We start from the raw sequence: 24,709 nt of genomic DNA on the forward strand, positions 1-24,709 counted from the left end.
TGGATTTCCAGTTAGAAAGAAAGCAGGAAGGAGAGTAGAACGAGAGGGAAAAGATGTAGTTTGTCAAAAAGAGGAGCATGAATTCAGTTGAAGTGGTAGACAGAAAGCATGAAAATAAGCCTGAAGTTGCTTCTAGTCAGATTTGGACATGCAATGGGAAAATCAACAGGTACACAGCAAGAAGACCCAGGACAAGACATTTGATTTAGTGCTTAGGACAAATTATTTATCTGTCTTATACCTATCTATGTTTTTGGTTACATTGGGACCAGCAGAGTGGAGAGAACTTGGATTTAGATGTGGAATAGAGAAGTTTGGTATAAGACAGCTATCCCAACTTTTAAGGAAACTCTTATTCGTCATTTTTGATGCTGTTTGTGTCCATGCAAGGTACATCTTCTAGACTTCTTTTTCCTTCCTTCCTTTCTTCCTTCCTTCCTTCCTTCCTTTCTCCCATCATTCATTCATTCTTTCTGTTCTTCTTTGCATCTTTTTGTCATTCTTTCTTTCCCTCCTGCCTCCCCCATCTCTGATTCTTCTTTTCAGATCTGTCAATACTAGTCCTGGTGATACTAAATAGTGGATGGTAGAAATAACTTGTCTACCACTTCTGTCTGACCCTATACTATGATGGGTCAAGAGGTATTGGATGATTCTAGAAACAATAGTTAGGGCCATTCTGGGATTATTTGCTGAACTCTAAGAACCACTCCATCCACCTTCCTTCCTTCCTTCCTTCCTTCCTTCCTTCCTTCCTTCCTTCCTTCCTTCCTTCCTTCTTTGAAAATTTTGTAGATGTGTTTTGTTCATATTAGTTCCTTCACACTGTTCCCAACCACCCAACTTTGTGTCCCTTTTTTCAAGTCCAGGTTGTACCGCCCACATGTTCTTGGATGTGTGGCCTTCACTGGTGCTTGGGCAACTAAACAGTGGCAACACTCTTAAAATTTTTTCTCCTTCTCCCCAAGCTATCAATTTCTAATAGTTATTTAGCTAGGGTGGGACTTCCTGCCAGTCTTCCTTCTCCATGCTGTGATTTGGTCTATCTTGGGCTTGTACAGGGCTTGTGCATGCTGCCACAACTGCTGTGCGTTCATATGTGCTGCTGCTCTGCTCTTTCCAGAGAATACCCTTTCCTTGTAGTCAACCACAGCCTCTGGCTTTTATAGCCCATCTGCCCCCTCTTCTATAGTCATCCTTGAGGTTTTGGAGGAGGGGATGTGATATAGAGTTACCATGTAGGCTGATCATTCCACAATCTCAGTGTCTCTACATCTTTGCTGATTGTGACTCTCTGTGTTAATTGCCACCTATTGCACATAGAAGTTTCTTGATGAGGGTTGAGAAATTATTTAATCTACGGGAATAATGTTGCGTTATTAGTAGTCAGTTCAATACTATGTCTACTTAGCAAAATAATAGTAGCAGAACCAATCTTTTCAGAGCTATCAGCTGTGGCTAAAGGTGGGTAAAGCTGTGTTCTCTTTACTAAGTCAGGGTTCTTACAATTCTACCTTTAGCTGTCTCTCTCCACCCAGCCTATCTCAGTACTTTCATCTGACTAATTTGGTTATCCTATTGGATGCCTTTTGAAGCTTGCATGATATCCTCTATTTTGGAAAGGCATCACAGTTTCTCTCTCTCTCTCTCTCTCTCTCTCTCTCTCTCTCTCTCTCTCTCTCTCTTCTTTCCTATCTTCCTTCCTTCCTTTCTTTTTTAAACCAGATATAGATGGCATGTACTTTGTGTTTTTAAGTTCAAGAGTCCATTGTGGATCAATAGATAATTAAAAGTGCCAAATGTGTAAAGAAGAAAAGTAGTTGCAAATCTGGTCCAGCAAACTGCTAGGTACATCAGGAAATAGTTACAAGAGGGTATTTTTTTCTTTTTCCATTTTCATAGCGGTGTGAACATATGTATTATGCCTATGTGTATACACATATTTGCATATGTGTGTGTGTGTGTGTGTGCATGTGTGCACAGGCAGAGGTTTGATGTTCATATAGGGAATTACCTTCAACTGCTTTTCCATATTTTTCATTGAGCCAAGGTCTCTTAGTCAAATGTAGAACTCTCAGCTATGATTAAACTTGCTCCAGGGAATCCTATCTCCACTTCCCGAGGCTGAAATTACAGGTGGCTCAACATGCCACCAAGCATGGGTTCTGGGCATCCAAACTCCACTTTTAATATTTTCCTGGCAAGCACTGAGCCACCTCACCAGCTCCTAAAAGAGGCATTTATTTGACTTAGAAGCTTTTGGAAAATAATATCAGATTTAGTATTATACCCAATAAAAATATTTGTGAAGGCATAGAAATATGAAGTTCAGGAAGCAGCCTGTACACGGTGGGTCTTCTAAAAAGAAACAAGAAAGATCTTATGGAGGATCTAGATTACCGTGTTACAGGAAAGATCTATGGAGGAACTAGATTACTGTGTTGTGGTCTCATTTTTTTCTACATCAGGTGGTAGGCAAGAATTATTTGCAATTTGATTCCTTTCATTAGAGACGCCAAAGCAGTCTGGTGGGTGCCCAGCCTCTCTCTCTCTCTCTCTCTCTCTCTCTCTCATTCACAGGGTCTGAGCTGAGATTTTCTCCTCTATCCACTTCAAATTGCCCAGTTTTCCTTTTCACTCAAATGTCAGTGAATGCTTTCAACCCTTCTCTAAAGGAACAGATTACCTATTTATTGAAATGAGTTAACTGTAGCTTGCTGACAAACAGAATTTCATTTTCAGAAGCAGCTGTCAGACTTTTAAAACATTAAAACCCCATCAAAAACATTTCAGAAAGAACAGCCAAAACCTTCTAAGTGACTTTCTAAAATCTGCTCTGCTCAGATGTGTCCAAGATAATTAATTGGCATAGTAGTGTTCATGTTCTGGGGGCAGTGTTTTTCAGTTAATAAATGTAGTTTAGAAGCGTAAATAAACATATTCATCTTACATTTAGCAAATGTATACTACACATAGCAATGAAGATAAAAACTAACCATATCATGATCTGTCCAAAGGTGATGATATTCTGCCTTGTATTGGAGCAAGGAAGCAGCAGGCATTGACCTTCCACTATGTTCTTATACAGAGAAGGCTTCTGGGTCTCACCAGAAGGAAAGCTCAAGGAAAAGCCATGTGGGAGAAGCCAATGTTTCCTAGAGCCTCAGAATTTTGGAATAAAAAAGGTTTGATTTACTGCTGGAACTCCATTTTCTGAACCATCTTCTTATGTGATCATGAACCATGGGTATTCACTGGAAACCACATTTCCACAATGGGATAATTTGAGGGAATAAGACAGAGCATTACTTCACCTGGAGAAGACACATGGAGGTCTCAAGCAGGGTAGACGTCTGTGAATATTGCACATGAACAGAAGGAGAAGGAGAGGGAGGAGGAGGAGAGGAAGGAGGTGGAGGAGAGGGAGGAAGAGGAGGAGAGGGAGGAGGAGGAGGAGGGAGGAGAAGGAGAGGGAGGAAGAGGAGGAGAGGGAGGAGGAGAAGGAGAGGGAGGAGAGGAAGGAGGAGGAGGAAAAGGAGGAGAGGGAGGAAGAGAAGGAGAGGGAGGAGGAGGAGGAGGAGGAGGAGGCAGGCATCGAATTGAAAGATCATCTAGAGAAAGAGTAAAGCCTAGAGGGAGACATGATTCTTATGTTTACTTTCTCAAAAGGAAGGCATCTTACATTATGTCACTGTTGGGAATGATAGGGAACATTTCAATGTGGTATAAGAAAATCCCAGGAATCTAATATCTTACTGAAAAATTTCAAGGCAGGTTTGGCTTTAGAACTATTAATTCATAAACTCAGTAATGGTGTGTGCCTCTGCTTCTGGCTCCATCTCTTTTTATCGTTAGCCCTGCCGTTCCTCAGAACCTGGTCCTCTATGTGGCAACACACTAGATGGAAGATGCACCAGGCATTTCTAGTTTTCTGACCTAGCATATCTGAATGAAGGGACCTCTTTGCTGGAGCAAGTGGTGGAGGCTTAGACAGATTTCCTGGATGGAGAACATTTACCTGTTTTTTAAGATTTTTGTCCCAAGAAGAGAAAAAATTCTAAGGATATCTTAAAAATTTTTTTGTGTGCGTACTTGACCATCAGAAAAAGAGGAAGAGCTTGGATTATTAAAAAGATTTCTGTGATGCTCTGGTGCAATTTAGAAAGAAGTCCTTGTAGAAGCAGTATTTTCTATGGCAGTTCATTTTAGGATCATCCAAAGATACAGGATTAATGGGATATGTATAGATAACACATATACAAAATGAATTATCATGGGAATTGGCCCATGAAATTATAGAGGCCAAAAAAATATGAGGACATGTATTTGTGAGTTAGAGGACCAAGCAAACTGGTAGAGTGATTTAGACTATATCCAAAGGCTTGACATGAAGGAGCTAATGACCTTGGAGGGAAGGGCTGCTGGATATCCCAGCATAGGAAGGAGAGAAATTTACCCTTCTGACTTTTTGTTCTCTCTAGGTTCCTTGTAGATTAGATGTACATGTTCACAAGGGTGAGAGAACATCTTTTCTCAGACTACTGACTTCAAATGTCAATTTCCTCCAGAAATTCTCTCACAACCATTGAGATGATGCTCTTCCAGGTACCTGGGCATCCTGTAGCCCATTCAAGGTGACACACAACACTAAAAATCATGAGCAGAAATGAAAACGGAGGATCTTAGAAGAATAAATGAGCATGCTCACTGTACACAGTACTCACACTACTAGGAGCTTACTGAGTCAAGTCAAGAAGCAGCTGAAGATGGAGGGGTCAGGCGGGAATCCATGGACAAAGCTTACTGAACCTTCCTTTGGCTCCCACCGCCTTCTTCAGTCCAGGGTCCATTCTCTCACAGCTCTCCACCATGTAAGAGTTACCTGACTAAATCTTTTACTTTAGTAGTCCTCTTTTTATTTTTTTTCCCAGATTTTCGAAATTTCTCTCTGTGGAAGTGATCATGTAGTTCCCAACTTCCGTGGTCTTCAAAGATAGCATATTTCTGATGCTTCATGATGTTGTGGGGTATCCACCAGTGATGATTGCTTGGACATAAGTTTGAAACAATAGAAAATCCTTATTAGCAGGCCAGCTAATACATTGGGTGTTCAGAATCCCAATGTAGCCCCAAGTCTTTCTCAGGGAGAGCTTTTAAGCACAAAGACCATATCCTAGGTTGGCATACTCTAGTTAACAAGAACAGTTACCCTGAAGCAGAACTACAGAAGCCAAAAAAAGCAAGGTTAATACATTTACAAAGTTTCCCGGAATCATGGACTTTGATGGATTAGTTTTTTTTTCTTTCTTTCTGCCTGGTAAGGCTGTCTATGTGCTTAGTTTTATGGCCTGACTGGTACGTCCATCATGGAGTCATGATGGACTGAGGTCTGGGCTTTCCCAAAAAGTGTGGAATTAAGAGCAGGTAGAAAAGGCATCTAGGCACACACTGACCCTGCAAATTTTTCAAAGAAACTCTGGTACATGAAGCATACTATAGAGTGTGTCCACCATGAAGGGAGGGACGTGGCTTTCCTACCTCCCTATCTCAGTGGCCATGGGGGCCCTTTGGGAGAGGGCATAGCTCTCCTGGCTTCCCCCTAGGTGAGCTTTCTCAGGCTGGAGCGAATCTTCAGAACATTCTTTTTCTGTGTTTACAGAAACTTAATTAATGATGAGGGAATATATATGTGTTTTCTTTCTGGTTCTGGAGTCTGAAAACATTTTAAAAAATGGATTCAAATTAGAAGTTAGGACTGTTCACCGCCAGCATTCAGAGCCGCTGCACGGTATAGAACACAGGTGCTGCGGTAATTCATCCCATGCAAGTTTGGTTTTAGAACTTTACATGTGTGTTGCTTGCATATCTTTAAAGAAACTGCATTGTGTTCATCACAGGCTCCAAGCTTCTGGTACCTGGTATCCATCCAATAACTGTTTCTTAATACAACCAATCTTGTTTAGGACTAGTTCCATGAAAAATAAGTCTAGCTCACATGAGTTAAGTAAGATGACTTTAATTTACTTGTGGAGATGTAAGTCACCTTCCACAACAGCTCAAGGAACCTGGCTTTTTAAAGGAGGCTCTCCTTTTCAAGTGTAAGCCTTTCATCTCTAAATGTGTGTAGAAAGGCATTCTCTTGATGTGTCATATACATAAACAAACCAGTTCAATAATAAGCACCAGGTCTGGCCTAACACTTGCTTAATTCATGTCTATAATTTGCCTTTGGAAAAAAAATCATCTCATAAAATAACGACTTGAGTTTAAGAAATCTGGTACAGAACTAGAAGAACGTAAACACAGAATGCTGCAAAGGACAAAATTTAGCAGCATTTCCTGTCAGAGGGAGTTAAACATAAGCATCCACTGTAGCAGATGACCTTCCTTTAAAAATATAAGCCAATGAGAGGAAGCAATGAATAGATGTTTTCCTCATAGAAAATATGAGTGGTCTCCTCACAAGAAACATAATTGGGGAAAGAATTAGCAAAAAGTGATTTTGGAACATCAGCTGGAGACTATATAAGACATGGGACCTCAGGTACACATTCAGCAAAGCTGCAGACATAGTTCTCTTATTAGCTAATATTTAAGATGTTGTTTTAAGGAAAGTATACATCTATAAAGTGCCAGAGGCAAGAGGCTCTGAAATGGTTGTCATTAAACTTCTTTGCTAATTGGACACGCCAGCTACCGCTACTTTATCATCGCCTCACCTGACAGGATCAACACAGCTAACCTCACATTTGGAATTAATGTATTTACCTTAAAAAAACACAAAGTCTGATTCAATTACCATCTGAAGTCATAGAGACTGTAGCACTTAATGCTGGTGGCAAGTTTTAAAATGGTTAATTTTTCAGTGTTTACAGAAACTTAATTAATGATGAGGGCATATATATGTGTTTTCCTTTTGGTTCTGGAGTCTGAAAATATTTTTAAAAATGGATTCAAATTAGAAGGCTCCTTTGACATAATGTATTAAGAGCTCCGAATGATGCCTTGGGATTCGGGAGAAGAGAAAAACACTTGGGTAAGTAAACAGAGTTTATGAGACTTGTTTATGCCAAGGAAGCAGGATGAATATTTCTGACTAAAAGTTAATTAACTGTTTTGCCTCAGCAAGCCAATTTGTCGCCTTAAACTTTGATTCATTAACTGCAAACTGAGAGGCTTCTCTGTCCCGTGGTGTCCTCGTGGACCGAGTCTGTGCTAAATGGTGCCGTGAGATATGGTCTGTTCTTTCCAGCTGAAACTAACTGACAAGGCTATTATACCAAAGGCAAGCCTTTCTAATGGCAGTAAGTAGCTGGGGCTCTCTCAGAGCAAAGCCCAAGAACTATACGGCTTGACTGCAAAGCTGATCAACCTTTGCAACAAAACAAGGACAAACCCAGAATTTTTGACTTTGCACATTTAATGGGGTATGAAGATTGCCTGTTTGGCAATTCTAAAGTTTGAAGACTTACAAACTTAAGTGTGATTTCCCTGCAGTTTTTCCCCCCCACTGTAATAAGAAGTTTCTTTCTTTTTTTTTTTTTCCTTTCTTTCTTTCTTTCTTTCTTTCTTTCTTTCTTTCTTTCTTTCTTTCTTTCTTTTTTTTTAGGAAAGAAGTTTCTATTTGTCAAGACTTTGTCGCTGCATGTGATGCGACAGTCCGATTGCTGGGGATAGGAGAGTTAAAAAGACTTAGAGAAACACAGCCCCAGACGCTGATCTAGGATAATTAGATTAAGGTCACATCTTGAAAAGGGTGTCAGGAAGATGGGATGTTTTTTAAAGGGGCCATTTGGACACTGCCACATACATGTTAATCTACATCACAGAACAGTTTCAGCAAACTCTTGGAGCTCATGGAAGCAGAATCTGTAAGTACTATGCAAATAAATGTATTATTTTCACAAGGGGTAGTTGCTTTATAATTCACTATACTACATCACATGCTCTTTCTGTGTGTGCTGGCTGGTTCTTAACTGAGACAGAAATTTTTAGTTTCATCAGATACCTTAGCGCAGATACCAGAGCCCTCCATGGTTGAGCTGGGCATCAGCATAAAAGAGGTAGGGATTTGTGGCTCATGACTTTACCGCCATCTAGTACCTGGAGTGATGCTTACCAAGCAAGTAAAGCAGTGTTTGAACAAATGAACAAACATACCGATGCTTTGAGAATATCCCGAGGAAAAGCCTGTTGTTTTAGTGGAATGAATCTTCTAGAAGCAGCTGGGAAAAGCATTAAGTTTGTAGTTATGTGAATTAAGAATATTTGTTCTTCCTTACAGAGACCGAGGCAGCAAACACAGGGCCTTTGTGGGTCTCCTCCATGTTCTCTGCGGATGCTTTTTAGCTCTTAGCTTAGTATTTTTTTTGAGACCCTCGACTGTGAGAACAAGTATGTATCTGATTCTTGTGCCTGCTTTGGGACTCCCCTTTTTTCCCCTCTTGGGTTGCTTTGTCTGGTATGATGGTATTTGCTTCATCTTATTATATTTTATTTTTGCCATGTTTGGTTGTTATCTCGTAGAAGCCTGTTCTTTTCTGATGAGAGACAGAAAGGGAGTAGATCCATTTTTGGGGCACAGGATTTGGGGAGGAACTGGGAGGAACTGAGGTAGGAGAAACTGTCACCAGGATATACTGTATTGGAAAAGAATCTATTTTTAATAAGAGAAAAAAAGAAATCTTTGCTTTTCTGTTTATCATGCAACTTCAGGTAGGATGTTTGACCTTGTATATTGTCTCTTTCTTGTTTATTATCAGGGGCAGGAATAGCAGCAATACCCGTTTATAGGCCTGCAGGAAGGACGATGAAGTGATACACGTTGAGGGCTACGCACCAGATTCTCAGGATTTGTGAAGCTGCCATTTGCAATTAGGTCACTTATCCCAAAGTGAAATTTATCTCAAAAGAGAGGCAAATAATCACCACCCACAGATAGAAAAGCTCAGTCGTAGAAATTCCCAGAATGACGTTTGCCACTAGAGGGAATAGCATGGGAAAAGCCACTATACAGGTGAACTGCCCAAAAACTATACTCAGGGTGATTAGGACAGAACTTTCTCAAGTCTTTTGAGATAAACTTTAGATTAAGAATATAGATGTAATACATATGGGGGGGATCAAGCAGGGAGAAGGGCAACAGAGGTGGAAGGAAAGGGGAAAGGAGAAGGAAGGATCGAGGGAGGGAGGGAGGGAGGGAGGGAGGGAGGGAGAGGGGGATGAGGGAGATTGGTCACATTGAATAGCATGAGCTGCGACCCTGATGGACACTGCAGTATGGAAGCAGTACCCTGCCATGCCATTTACAGAGTGGGTTACAGTTTACTTGTTTTCATAAGGAATAAGAACTCATTCTTACACAGGGCAAGATTTTAATCCTGCAACTTTGGCTCTGGGCTCTAGGGTCCACTGGAGTTACCTATAAGTTCCTTTCTGTGGGACAAGAAAGAAAGACACCATTATCGTCTTATTTCTCCTATCAGAGTTATCTCCATGAGCAAATCCTCTTGCCTCTTTGCTGCACATAGTGAAGGCCCCATAATAGGTTGTTGTTTGAGATAGTTCAATTTATTTCTTCAACCAGGAGAACAAGTACACACAGGCAGACACAGACACACAGGCGAAAGAAGGTCCAAGTGGCCGTCTTATGGTAAAAACCTCAGTAGAAAACCCATTTCCTTAAGCTCTTTTAAGTGTACAGTTCAGTAGTGTTAAGTATGTTTATATTACAGTGCAGTAAATCTGTGAAATGTCATCTTGCAAAATGAAAGCACTGTATTCATTTATTTGTGTAGTTGCTATGGCTTAGATCCAGAGGCCCGTGATTCTAAGAAAGGTGTCTACCACTGAACTACACCTTCAGTTAAACTCCAGATACATTAAACTGTTTCCATTTCCTCTAGTCAGCCATGATTCTCCCCCCCCCACTGGAATTTGGCTACTTTAGACGTTGCATATATATAATGTCATGTAATATTTGTGACTGTCTTATCCCACTTAGCATAATATCCTCAACATTCACCTGTATCATAGCAGATGATCTGATTTCCCTCTTCTTAATGGCTGAAAACAACCCATCATTTGTATGCTCCACATTATTTATTTGTCTTCAATAAATATTGCTTTTTGTCCTGTCTGTCATATACTATGCAGCAGTGAATGCAGATGTGCAAACATTTTCATGATATTGTTTAAGGGGCGCTTTATTCAAAGTTGGTAATTATAATCAAAGCAAAGTGGTATGAAATAATAATAAAGAAGTTATCATTATTTTCCTTAAAATCAGAGAATTCTTCACTCTGAAACATGTGGGACCCACTGCCCACATGCCCCTGTCATTCTTGAATGGACATTATTTATGAAGAGTCAGCTCATCTTTCCCATATTATTTATGTTGTTTTGTATATATCAGTTCTTTATTATTTTCATTATTATTATTATTTATTTTTTATAGTCCAGTTGTTATCCTTCCTCCTGGTCCACACTCTATTTTTCATCCCATTCCTCCTCCCCTGTCTCCAAGAGGATGTACCCTCCCAAAAGACCTTCCCCCTACCTGGAGTCTCAAGTCTCTCCAGGGTTTGGTGCATTTTCTCTTATGGAGGTCAGAGCAGGCAGTCCTCTACCCTATATGTGTCAGGGGCCTTGTATAACCTAGTGTATGCTGTCTTGTTTGTGGCTCAGTGTCTGAGAGATTTCAGGGGTCCAGGTTAGTTGAGCTTGCTGGTTTTCCTATGGGGTCACCCTCCTCCTCATCTTCTTCCAGATTTCCCCTAATTCAACCACAGGGGTTCATTGCTTCTGTCCATTGGTTGGGTGTTAGTATCTACATCTGATTCTTTCAACTGCTTGTTGGGCCACGCTCAGGGCAGCCATACTAGGCTCCTGTTTGTAAGCACACCATAGCATTAGTAATATTGTGTCAGGTCTTGGAGCCTCCTCTTAAGCTGGATCCCAATTTGGGCCTGTTGCTGGACCTTCTTTTCCTCAGGCTCCTCTCCATTTCCACCCCTGCAGTTCTTTCAGACAGGAACAATTCTGGGTCAGAATTTTTGACTGTGGGATGGCAACCCCATCCCTCCACTTGATGCCCTGTCTTTCTACTGGGGGTGGACTCTGCAAGTTCCCTCTTCCCACTGTTGGGCATTTCCCTTTGAGTACTGAGAGTTTCTCACCTCCCAGGTGTCTGGTACAGTCTAGAGGACCCTCCATCTTCTACCTCCCGAGGTTGCCTGTTTCTGTTCTTTCTGCTGACCCTTAGGGCTTCACTTATGCTTCCTCTCCCCCAATACCTGATCATGTTCCCTTTTCCCCCTCACTGTCCCCTCTCCCACTCATGTTCCTTCCTCCCTCTCCCCCTCCACCATGATTTCTTTCTTTTCCCTCCCAAGTGATGTCAGTTATTTTAATTGCTTTTTATGAACCTGACATTCTTGTTTCCTGCCCCTTTATTTTACATGTGTTTATTCTTCTCTTCTCTTCTCTTCTCTTCTCTTCTCTTCTCTTCTCTTCTCTTCTCTTCTCTTCTCTTCTCTTCTCTTCTCTTCTCTTCTCTCTCTCTCTCTCTCTCTCTCTCTCTCTCTCTCTCTCTCTCTCTCTCTCCCCCTTCTCTCTCTCCCACACACACAGTGTTTTCTTGTATTTTTGAGATTTTCAGATTTCTTAAGTGTTTGAATTTCAGGTGTTCACCATCCTATTGTGTTTTGCTGTTTTCTAGTCATCTATGTGGAGTTAAGGAAGAAGAGAGTGGGAGCATAATTGTATAGACTTTAATTCCAGCAGGGTTTCTCCTCTCCAGCAGGTAAGCAAGCAAGGAATGACTTACTTAACTCTCCTGCTATGTAAACTGGATAGTCAGTAAAGAAGTTTATAGGAAGGTTGTTTCTCAAAGACAGATGCAAGAGTGGAGAGCTGTTGGCCATAGGCATACCTGACTTCATTCAGGGCAGCCTGGAGCACAAGGCTGCATAGCCTGATCTCATTCAGGGAAGCCTGGAGCATAAGGCTGGCAGTCAGAATTCAGACTTTCAGCCAATCCTGAGAAGATCTGAAAGGGCACATGTTCAAGGCAAGAGAAGCCAGCTTGGTAGGGAGGCTTAGCAGAGATTCTTCGTATATCACCACAAGGGTCAGAGTATATAAGGCCAACAGAAATGAAGGGCTGAGGTAAGAAGCTAGTTCGCATAGATGTATGCCAAGACAAATCAAAACCAGATAGGATTATGGTGTCAGGAATTGGTTAAAACCAGCAAGATTGGAGGCATTTGGTTATCTACAGAATAATAATCACAGTCTTATTGAGACCCACATCTCTTGAGTATTTAATCCCCTAGATAGATGAACTGATTTTCATGCATTGTTATTTAATCCTTGCCACAACCTGTGAGGCAAGTTTTACTATTAACTTTGAAAATGGAAGCAAGAGCGGTACTAACGCAAAGGCAGCAACAAAAGAGCTGCTGTTTACTGTTGGCTTCTCATAACAGGAGGATCTAAACCGGAAAAGGGAGACGAAGAAAATGTCGCTGATCTCCTCCAAATGAGCACGTAATGCATTTCTTGGTATGTAATACGTTTCACTGGTATCTAATTAAGAACCAGCAGTCTCCTTGTTGGCCAGGCTTCCTGTGACTTTTTATCTAATCAAACAAAACTTTGAATGTACGTGTGGAAACCCCAAGGTATATATTTTGAAAGACTCTGTTTTTTTTTTAAATTTTACTTTATTTTTATTAGGTATTTTCCTCGTTTACATTTTCAATGCTATCCCAAAAGTCCGCCATACTCACCCCCCCCCCCCCAATCCACTACCCACCCACTCCCTCGTTTTGGCCCTGGGGTTCCCCTGTACTGGGGCATATACAGTTTGCAAGTCCAATGGGCCTCTTTTTGCAGTGATGGCCGACTAGGCCATCTTTTGATATATATGCAGCTAGAGTCAAGAGCTCCGGGGTATTGGTTAGTTCATAATGTTGTTCCACCTATAGGGTTGCAGTTCCCTTTAGCTCCTTGGGTAATTTCTCTAGCTCCTCCATTGGGGGCCATGTGACCCATCCAATAGCTGACTGTGATCATCCACTTCTGTGTTTGCTAGGCCCCGGCATAGTGTCACAAGAGACAGCTATATCTGGGTCCTTTCAGCAAAATCTTGCTAGTGTATGCAATGGTGTCAGCGTTTGGGAGCTGATTATGGGATGGTGAAAGACTCTGTTTTTAAAAGTTTATCTCCATCCATGACCCCCAAACTTACCCACACCATTTTAAATGATGCTCAAACTTATTTCCATGGTGGAGTGAAATGTCAGAATTAACTGACATATTTCTAACAGTTATAAACACACAGTTTAAGCTGGATTTAAAAAGGACAGTATTCAGTCATACACTTGGCATGAAGATTTTGAAGAACTAGATGTCAGCACAGTGATTGCAGACTCTGAAACTTGAGAAAGACTTTCACCCTGGTGAGTGTAAGTGCAGCACTGAGCATGGAACATGGGCTGGGTGGGAGGCGAAGACTGTTGCATATGGTGCTGGAACACAGACACACACAGACACAGACACACACACACAGACACACACACACAGAGACACAGAGACACACAGACACACACACACAGAGACACACACACACAGACACACGCACACAGACACACACACAGAGAGACACAGAGACACAGAGACACAGAGACACAGACACACACACACAGAGACACAGAGACACAGACACACACACACACACACACACACACACACACACACACACACACACACACAGAGAGAGAGAGAGAGAGAGAGAGAGAGAGAGAGAGAGAGAGAGAGAGTCATTCCCATTGACTCCAGATCTGGGAGGGGACAGTGCTATGCTTTCAGAACGTATGTATTTCAAATGAAATGTGAGCACACACTGTGTGAATGAAAATGCTGTGAGAAAGGGTGACATTCTGTTCTTATGGCTGAGTTACTGATCTTGAGTTCCTACAAGGAGTCTGAAAAGTTAAGAAACATCTAGATGTGACGTCAGAGCTTGAGGTGAGGCTTCCTGGACTGGCAGAGACAGAACAAGATACCACTACTCCAGGAGGCAAAGTTTTTTTTTTTTCCATTTCCAATAATGGTTTATTAGAATAACAATCCAGATGAAAACAAATAAAAATACCAGGTGCAATGTTAAAAATATCTCCTTATGACAATTTAAAAACTGTCAAGATATAAAAAGAAATAAATAAAATCTCAGCATGGCTGAAATCCTGAGAACACAGAAAGTTCACCTACATGGAGTTTATGCCTGTCCTGGGAAGCTGCTGCCTCACTTGAGAAGTCTCTACTATATAATGCCAGGGACGGGCTGGAGAGATGGCTCAGCCATTAAAGGCTCGGCTCACAACCAAAAACATAAGAGGCAAAGTTTTATAAATTCACCGACCTGGATTTTTAGTAGTGGGAACTTGGTGTTTCTGAAATGACTACCTAGACCCACGAGAGGGCACTCCCGCACTTCTTAGGTAGGGCCAGAGCTCGTTCCAAGGCCTCATTCAGAGCAGGCAGTGATTGGGGAGGTGCGATGGAGAAACTGGGGCATAAAACTAAACGGAGAATTCACAACTGAGGAATCTCAAATGGCCGAGAAGCACCTAAAGACATGTTCAGAGTCCTTAGTGATCAGAGAAATGCAAATCAAAACGACCCTGAGATTCCACCTTACACCCAGTCAGAATGGCTAAGATCAAAATCTCAGGTGACAGCAGATGTTGGTGAGGATGTGGAGAAAGAGGAACACTCCTCCATTGTTGGTGGGTTTGCAAGCTGGTACAACCACTCTGGAAATCAGTCTGTTTTTCTTTTTCTAATACTAAGTCAGTAGTGAAAGAATCACAGAGAGTGAATTCATAAGGTGGGTGTTTGCATTGTATGAAGTGCATTGAGGTCAAGTTGTGCCTGGGAGTGCTGAATTGTCCACTTCCCGAAGGGTCTGCAAAAGCAGTCGTGGTTGCCAGTGAAATCAGATCCTGGGCTGGCCAGATATTTCAAAGAGAATCTGTCTTTTAGGAGGGAAAATAACCCTCACAGTATTAATTATAAAGAAACAGGATGCATGACAAGTACTTTCAAGACCAGAGAAGTATTTCCTAGTAGAAAAAGAAAAAACTTCCAAAAAGTCATATTTAAGTAGAGAGTGTTTGATATTCATGAAATCAGAATAAAAGGACTGATTTGAATAGCTCAAAGGTTTCTGCTTTTCTCTTTTCCCTAGCTAAGCTGTTTGAGTTCCTGTCTCCAACTAGAGGAGTAGCTTTTCCCACAGGATAGAAATATTGAGCATCCACAGACCTGTATCCTCCTCATTGCCTATTTGCATGGCCCCAGGGCGTGAGGACAGTAGACACAGACATTTCCTCATGGGGTATCCAGTTCAACAGGAGAATAGACTTCAAACAGTAGAGTGTATGCTATACAGAGGGTGCAATGGGATCACATAAGAAAAGGACCTCTCTTCTAGGCTGAGGAGAGGAGTCAGAGATACTCATCTTTATCTAGATTGCACAGGGTTAATAATGTCTATTTTCTAGTTGATGAACTTCTATCTTCCATGTGATTTAGAATGCAAGGTCAGCATAGGACATGCTTATTTGAATCATGCATCCTTTCCTGAACATTGTCCAGTAATTCATATTGGTGGCATTTAATGAAGCATGCTCTCCTGAAAATTGTCCCAGGTTCTCATTTCTATAAGGGCCTTTGGCTTTTGCTGGTGCAATAGATGGGAGATGTGCTGCAGGCCCTACAGTGTTTTTATTGTTTGCTCGATGCTGATACTCGATGCTGATAGGCATTGCTACTTTGGTTAGCATTTAGCAGAGGGATCCTGCTGTTTCAGAGACTAAGGGTTTTAAAGGATTATATAGCTGATGGTATCAATTGGAATTTGAGAAGAGGGGTTCACAAGGTCCTTTCTGTCCTTGAGGATAGATAAGCAGTTAATGATGTCTCCCGTACTTTCAAATCAATGAGACCCGAGAAGTATTTTATAATAGGAAAAACTTTCGTAAAGTCATATTTATGTCTCTCAAAAATGGAGAAACATTTTCTTGAGAGGCACAGCCACCGGTAAGAAGGTGATGTTCCCGTGGATACCCCCTTACTCATGCTTCTGTAATTAATCATAGTCAAATTGACTGGTTCATCAAGATAAATAAATAATAAGTACATGTGTAAGCAAATAAAATGCAGGAAATCCAAAGAAACGTTGGGTGATAAAAGAAATCTTCTTCTAAGTTTCATGTCAAACATGGAACGTCAAAACTGAATTGTCAGTAGATGTGTCTTTAAACAGTGCCCTCCACAGCCTCCACCAAGGGCATCACCCTCTAATCATTTGCTCTGACCAAAATCCTAAAAGCAATTTCCTCCTCTCCTTCCAAATATACATAATATATGTTATACATATGAAAATATATAATATATGGAAAGATTTCACATATATAACATAATTAGATTATTAGAATATATTAATACATCTAATAATCCATTTGGATTTACCTCCAAAATACCTCCCCAGTCACGCACCTTCTGACTTCCATTGCTGAAACTAGCTCAGGTTACTAGCAGTGCTCACCTGGACCTCTGCCTCTTTTCTTCCTGTCCTAACTTTCCAACCCCTAGTGTGTACTAAAGGATGCCATTCTAACCCATTTAGGGTAAACTCTAGTCCTTGCCTTGTCTTATCAGATAACCTCCGGCGTGGATCATGCTTTTGCAGCAAGTTACACATTGGCCTCAAATTAAAAATATTTTGTGACTCATTATTATTCTCATGTAATTATTTTTTTTAATAAATGTTAAAGTTAGCATACAAAGTAAGGTGCTTAGTATGGCATGTGTATTCCCGTGGATCATTACTCTTTTATTCATTACTTCTACAACTACCTTATTTCCCTGGATTCCCTCTCATGGGTCCCCTTTCGACCACAAGCAGTTCCCTCTTCTGTGTTAATGTCATATTCTATACCCACTCTTCTCCTCCCTCTCCCTTATGCTATCTCCTCCCTTCCATCTCATGGCCACCTTTAAAGTTTCATGACCCCTTCCACAAATTTAAAAGAAGGTTCTGCATATGAAATACAACACAAAGTTCAACTTTCAGACTCCAGCTTATCTTGCTTATGATACTACTCATATAGATCATGAACTTGTTCTTCTTTATGGAAAAAAATAAAGTTCTGTTGTATATATGTATTACATGTTCTTCTTTTTTTTCCTTTCGAGACAGGGTTTCTCTGTGTAGTCCTGGATGTCCTGGAACTCACTTTGTAGATCAGGCTGGCCTCAAACTCAGAAATCCACCTGCCTCTGCCTCCCAAGTGCTGGGATTAAAGGCATGCACCACAATGCCTTGCATATTACATGTTCTTTATTAGTTTCTCTGTTGGTAGATACCCAGGCTGGTTCCATTTCTTCACTGTGTGAATGTTGCAGTGATGAACAGAGACATGTAGTAGAAATAACTTTTTGGTGTTTCAACTTTTGGGCATATATGCAAGGGTGGCAGAGCAGGGTTATATGGTAGTTTTATCTTAAAAGTAAAACATTGAAAGAATTAAAATACTGGAGGTGGTCTCTTCAGGTTCCATATCCACACTGTTGGGCATTACAGCTAAGGTGAACTGCACTGAGCCCTGGGAGCCTCTCACATCCCAAGTCTCTGGGACTTTCCAGAGGTCTCCCCTGGCGCCAGCAGCTGCATATTTTCATTCATTCTTCTGTCCCTCTGGGCCTCTCTCCTGTGTCTCTCATACCTGATCCTGCTACCCTATTCCCCTTTCCCCCTCTGCCTCCCATGATTATTTTGTCCCACCATTCTAAGTGGAATTTAAGCATCCTTACTTGGGCCTTCCTTCTTGTTTAACTTCTTAGGATCTGTGTGATGTATCATGGGTATTCTGTACATTTTGGCTAATAGTCACTTAATCAATGCATACATAACTTGCATGTGTTTTGGGGACTGGGTTACCTCACTCAGGATATTTTCTAATTCCATCCATTTAGCCTGCAAAATTCATGATGACCTGTTTTTAATAACTGAGTAGTACTCCATTGTGTAAATGAACCACATTTTCTGAATCCATTCTTCAGTTGAGGGACATCTGGGTTGCTTCCAGTTTTTGGCTATTATGAATAAAGCTGCTATAAATATAGTGGAATACATGTCCTTGTGATACAGTGAGCATCTTTTGTGTGTATGCCCATGAGTGCTATAGCTGGGTCTTAAGATAGAACTATTTCCAGTTTTCTGAGAAACTGACAGATTGATTTCCAGAGTGATTGAACCAGCTTGCAATCCCACCAGCAATGAAGGAGTGTTTGTTTCCCTTTCTGCACATCCTCACCAGCATGTGCTGTCTCTTGAGTTTTTGATCTTGGCCATTCTGATTGGTCTAAAGTGGAATCTCAGGGTCATTTTGATTTGCAGTTCTCCAATCACTAAAAATGTTGAACATTAGGGTTGTCAGACAGGAACCCCAGTGAAGGGATGGGGACACCAGCCCACCTACAAAACTTTTGACCCAAAATTGTTCCCATCTAAAAGAAATGCAGGGCCAAAAAATGCAGCAGAGACTGAAGAAATGGCCGACTAGTGACTAGCTCAACTTGGCATCCATCCCATGGGTGGGCACTAATCCCTGACACTATTATTGATGCTATGTTATGCTTGCTGACAGGAGCCTAGTATGGTTGTCCTCTGAGAGGCCTACCCAGCAGCTGACTGAGACAGATTCAGATACAGCCTAGCAATGGATGGCAGGGACCCCTATGGAAGAGTTAGGGGAAGGATTGCAGGAACTGAAGAGTATGGCAACCACATAGCAAGATCAACAGTGTCAACTAACCTGGACCCCTGGGGGCTCCCAGACACTGAGCCACCAACCAAAGAGCATCCAACCCCTGCCCTCGTGTCCCCCACAGCCCATATGCAGGAGAGGGCTGCTATTTTTGGTCTCAATGGGAGAGGATCCTGTAGAGACTTGATGCCCCAGGGTGGAGGGATACTGGGGAGGGGGGCCTTCCTCTCAGAGGCAAAGGGAAAGGGAATGGGGGTGGGGGAGAACTATTTGAGAAGCAACCTGGAGGGAGGGCAAATTTGCCATGTAAATAAATAAATAATTGATTAGAAAAGTAACTAAAATAAAATATCCAGTAGGTATAAGAACAAGTATTTAAAATTTAGTTAGGGATTTTGCTCTTTTAGGAAAGGTGGTTTTAAGGCTTTTCTCCAAAATTCATAACTTCATTATCCCTGAGCAGTCTGCTAGGTTTTCAGTACCAGGTGTTATTTCCTTTATTTGGCGTGGGTCTTAAGTCTAACTAGGGAGCTGTTGGTTACTGCCGAGGTATGCATGCCACTATTGTATCTTTAGGATTATCCATGCTGGTCGTAGTTGTGGTTCATAGGCATTGTAGCTGTATAGAAATGTTGGTCGATTCCCTCCTTTGGAAGCTTGCGTGACACTTTCTGGTACCATCAAAGTTATTCCTCAAATAGAATGTATTCAGATCAGTTTGAGCCCAGGGGCTTCTGGGCTTGTGTCTGAAGTGCACAGTGTCCTTAGTAATAGAGACTTACCTTCCATCTCTGGTGGGCAACAAAGGATCACAGCAGTAGCCTGGAATGGCTTAGGATTCTCTTAGACAACATCGTCTAACAACTCAAAATAGGACTTTGTACGCCTGATGTTAGGGATTTTGGTTAGATTGTCTTTGACTCTTGGAGGGAGCTTTGTCAGGCAAATTAAATAATTTCATTTAAACCATATATGTATATTTACACACCAACTTACACGTATTGTAGTATTTTTTGTTAGGTAAGTATGCTTCCTTATGAGGGTTTCAGACATCTTTAGTGTTATTTTACCCTCCTATTTTCTTCTTATGTATTTATGTCCCTCCACCTCTGTAATTAGAGCCAGCCTTCTTTCCCATTTCCAATCAGATCACATGCACCCTGTATTTCCCTTTCTATTGCTCCTCCCACCCATTATCCTAACAATGGTCCCTGTACTTTTCTTGGTTTCTGCAGAGAACCTGTTCACTAGACTGTCTCTTCACTCTGATAATTGTTTACTTAGTTATGTGAGAGTATTTAATTGCATGTACTTCTATATTTAAATTTATGGAATTATTTCCTGGTGCTTATAATGGCTGAGTATGAGTTTTGAATTAAAATGTCTTATTTGGGACAATGAGATGGTTGTGGGGCTAGAGGCACTTGCTACCAAGTGTGATGGTGTGAGTTCAATCCCTGGGATCCACATGACAGAAGGATCCACTCTTGTAAGCTGTTCTCTGTGCTCCACATGAAGACCAATGCACGTGCCTCCAAACACTGGTGCTAAATAGATAAATAGATAGATAAAATATGAAATGGTTTTGTTTTGTATTTGGTTTTTTAAATGTTTTTTATTATAATGCATTTTGGATTGTCATATTTGGCCTTTTAAAAATGATAATTTGATCTCTAGTTTTCTGTTCTTCACTTTATTGATTTCTGCTTTTTTCTACATATTTGCTTTATTTTTTCATTTTTACTCTATTCCTTTAAGCTACAATTATAATTTTAAATTATTTATTTTATTATTATTGTGTGTGTATGATGTTTTTTTCTCTGTCCCTTTGGCTCTCTGGCTCTCTTCCTCTGTTTTTGTTGTTCTGTCTCCCTCTTTCTCTCTCCCTCTGCCTCTACCTCTCTCTGTCTCTCTTTCTTTCTCTCTGTGTTTCTCTCTCTCTCTCTCTCTCTCTCTCTCTCTCTCTCTCTCTCTCTCTCTCTCTCTCTCTCCCTCTCTCCCTCCCTCCCTCTCTCCTTCTCTCCCTCTCTCCCTCTCTGTCGCCTATCTTAATTAGTTTATTTCCTTATATAGTCTAGCCACTTAAGCCCCTGTCTGAAGCATAGCTGGACGTTCTTTTCCCATTCTTTAAGCCCCATATTTATCAGCTGACATTTTTCTTTGCTATGTAGAAGATTTTTAACTTCATATAATCTCTTTTGTCAATTCTTGGGATTATTTCCCGTGGAGTTCTTGCCTTTGTGTTTATCTTGATATATTTTCTTTGGTAGTTTTAATTTTTCAGGTTTTAAACTAAAACCTTCGATCCATTTTGAGTTGATATTTTTATGTTGTGTGTGAGACAGAAATCTGATTTCATTCTTACGTGGATGGATAGTTAGTTTTGCTAGGACCATTTGTTGGATAAGATTTTCCCCCCAGTGTATGAGTTTTGAATCTTTGTTAAATATTAGGTGACCATATCCGTGTGTTTCTGGCTTCTCTGTTTTGCTGCACTGGGATGCATGTCCATTTTTCAGACCTGTACGAAGTTGTCTTTGTTTCTATGGCTCAGTAGTAGAACTGGAATCAGATAGAGTAATGGTTATAGCAATAATTTTTCCTTCTAAGGTTTAGGATATGTATGTATGTATGTATGTATGTATGTATGTATGTATGTATGCATGTATGTACATATGTATGCATCTATCTATCTATCTATCTATCTATCTATCTATCTATCTATCTATCTATCTAGCTATCATCTAGCTATCATCTAGCTATCTAACTATCATCTATCTATTATTTTTGCTATTTCAGTTCTTGTGTTCCTACAGGGACTTCTGAATATTTTGGAGTTTTAAAATTGTTTCATGAGTAATTAGAATTTTGATTGTGATTGCAGTGAGCTTGTAGATTACTCTTGGAGATATAGTCTTTTTTTTTAAACTATATTGTCTGCCAGTCCAGAATTATGGAAAATATTTCCAATATTTATCATCTTTAATCATATTGTTTTCAATGTTTTAAAGTTTTCATTGTCAAGGTCTTTTGTTTCTTTGGTTGAATTTATTCTTAGCTATTTTATTTTTTTATTTTTAAGGTATTTTAAAATCTGGAGCTATTGTGTATGGAACATTTTTCTTCATTTCTTTCTCAGCAGGTTTATTATTGAGAAGACTACTGACTTTTGTATGTTTTTTTTTTTGTGTTCTGAAACTTTACTAAAAGTGTTCATCAGATATAAGATGGAGTTTGTTGACTCTTTTAAGTCTAGAAACACAGCATCTGTGAATAGGGATAATTAGAATTTTCACTTCCTATTTTTATTCTTTTTATTCTTTTTTTAAAAATATAGCTTCTACTTATCATTTTCTCCAGCTAAAACTTGGGCACCATGTTGAGTAAGAGTGGAGAATATGGGCAACCTTGTCTTGTTCAGGGTTTTAGGGAAAATTATTCTTAGTTTCCACCATTTAGCATAGTGACAGCTATATATTTCTGGCATATAACCTCTACTATTTGAGTTATATTCCACACATTCCTAATTTCATCAGAACTTTTATCATGAAAGAATATTAAATGTTATCAAGTGCCTTTTCTGCATCTATTGAGCTGTTTGTATGATTTCTGTCCACAAGTTTATGTGGTATATTACACTTATTGATTCATATTTTGGATGAGACTTGGCTCCCTGGGATGAAAGCAACCTATGTATACCACATGGTATCAGTGTGTTCAAAGTTTTGGGTTGCTAGGATTGTTGGAAATTTTTATATCTATGTTCATCAGAGCAATTGACCTCTGAGGTTTTCTGTATTCTCCTTTCTTTCTTTCTTTCTTTCTTTCTTTCTTTCTTTCTTTCTTTCTTTCTTTCTTTCTTTCTTTCTTTCTTTCTTTCTTTCTTTCCTTCCTTCCTTCCTTCCTTCCTTCCTTCCTTCCTTCCTTCCTCTCCCTCTTTCCTTCCTCTCCCTCTTTCCTTCCTCTCCCTCTTTCCTTTCTTTTTCTTTTTTTTGTTGTCTTATTTTTAACTAGTTTTAGTATCAGGGTAATGATGGTTTGTAGAATGATTTTGACAGTGCTCTTCCCTTTTGTATTTTGTGAAGCAATTTGAAAAGTGTTGGTATTGGATCTGCTTTGAACGTTTGACAGAATGGAGCAGTAAATAAATCAGTCCTGAGCTGTTCATTGTGGGAGATGTTTTAGTTGCTTTTCATGTGGTGGTGATGAAATACTCTGACATAATCAACTCAGTGAAGAAGGGGCTAATTATTTTCATATTTTCATTTATTCTCTCAAATACAGCTTCTTGCATTCTATCTTAGTGGGAGGTCACTCCTACATTCATGAAACACCTCAGGTGATGTAAGATCCTTGTTCTGGTATGGCTGAGCCACTTTGGGCAATTGGGGAAGGGAAGAAACAAGGAGGCAGGGCGGAGTGAGCTGTTGGGAACAGGAGCTATGCCAGAGAATGGCAGTTGGTACTGAGGGCAAAAGAGCACTTGAGCTCCTGTCTGGGAGCCTTCTTTAATGGCGATAGCCTGGGCTGGACTGGAAGAAGAGCTTTTCTTAATATTTATTTGTCTTTTATAGAATCTACATATTTTTTGACTAGATAGTATTTTGTAAAGGTTCCTTCTAAAGTTGAAAAATGGTAGACTTTTCTTTAGAAGAGTGTAAAATTAGACACACATCCTTGATTTTGTTGATTTGGTCATTTGGTTATATGATCTGTGTGTATGATGTGTGAGGGTGCAACATGGATGTTAATGTGTGGTGGAGGTGAGGAAACAATCCCACGTGTAGGTATTCATGATACATCTTCTTTGATATATCTCTTATTTCCAATAGGCAATGCTAGGCTGGCAGGCCCAAGGGGTTGGAGGGAGACTTCTGTCACCACATCTCCTCTCATCATAGGGGTAGTCAGTCACAGAACTGTGATGTGTTACCACACAGAACTTTATGTGTGTTCTGGGATCCAAATCTCCCTCCTCATGCTATCAAGGTAAGTGTTTTATCTGGGGAACCATCATTATCATATGTCCCATATCCGCACTCTTGGCCACTTGATCTCTTTGTTACTGACTGCAGCATATACATTATTCTGTTATTAGGATGTTTGTATTTACATCCCTTTTTGTAGTTCTATTTTTTTTTTTGATTTTTAAATGGTTGAGCTACTTGATATTGCATGGACACAGCAAAGATAGTTTTATAAGCTTTAATATCATTACATCATATAGTGAAATTTTTGTTTATTTATATTTACTTTCACAAAGTTGCCTTTATGTGTATGTTATGTTTCTGTTTTGGTGATAGACCCCAAAGTTAAATTTAAAGATTAAATTTAGAAATATGAAGGTATACGAAAATATATACATGCATGCAATAAGAATTAGTGGAAAAAAAAGTCATGAATTTGAGGGAAATCCAGGAGGGCTTGGGGGGAAGAAAGGGAAGGAGGAAATGGAATTAAATTATTCATTAAATTATAATGTCAAAAAACCCAAACAAACAAACAAACACCAACAACAACACTCACATATGTCCAGAGAGACATTTAAAATATAATTGGCATTGCCTTCTAAACATTATTGGTAATTTTTTAATCACAAGATTTAACATTCTATTAAATAAATAGTAATAATACCATAATTTCCCAGAGAATCACCAGCATGATCCTCATGCTTTTGGTTAGTAAACTTGACCACATTGTGATTTTGGAGGACTAACAGAGATCGCTCTTTTTATATTTAGTGGTTTTAGATTTTGGCTAAAAGTTTTCTCTGTCATCAGTGTCATGGACCTTCATATTATCTTTTGTTTACCTGGCATACCTTTGCCTATTTTTTATCTTTTCAAATGAGGTTTGCTTCAGCTGTAACT

This window comes from Mus musculus, chromosome 4 (genome assembly GCF_000001635.26).
Source record: "Mus musculus strain C57BL/6J chromosome 4, GRCm38.p6 C57BL/6J".
NCBI classification, from domain to species: domain Eukaryota; kingdom Metazoa; phylum Chordata; class Mammalia; order Rodentia; family Muridae; genus Mus; species Mus musculus.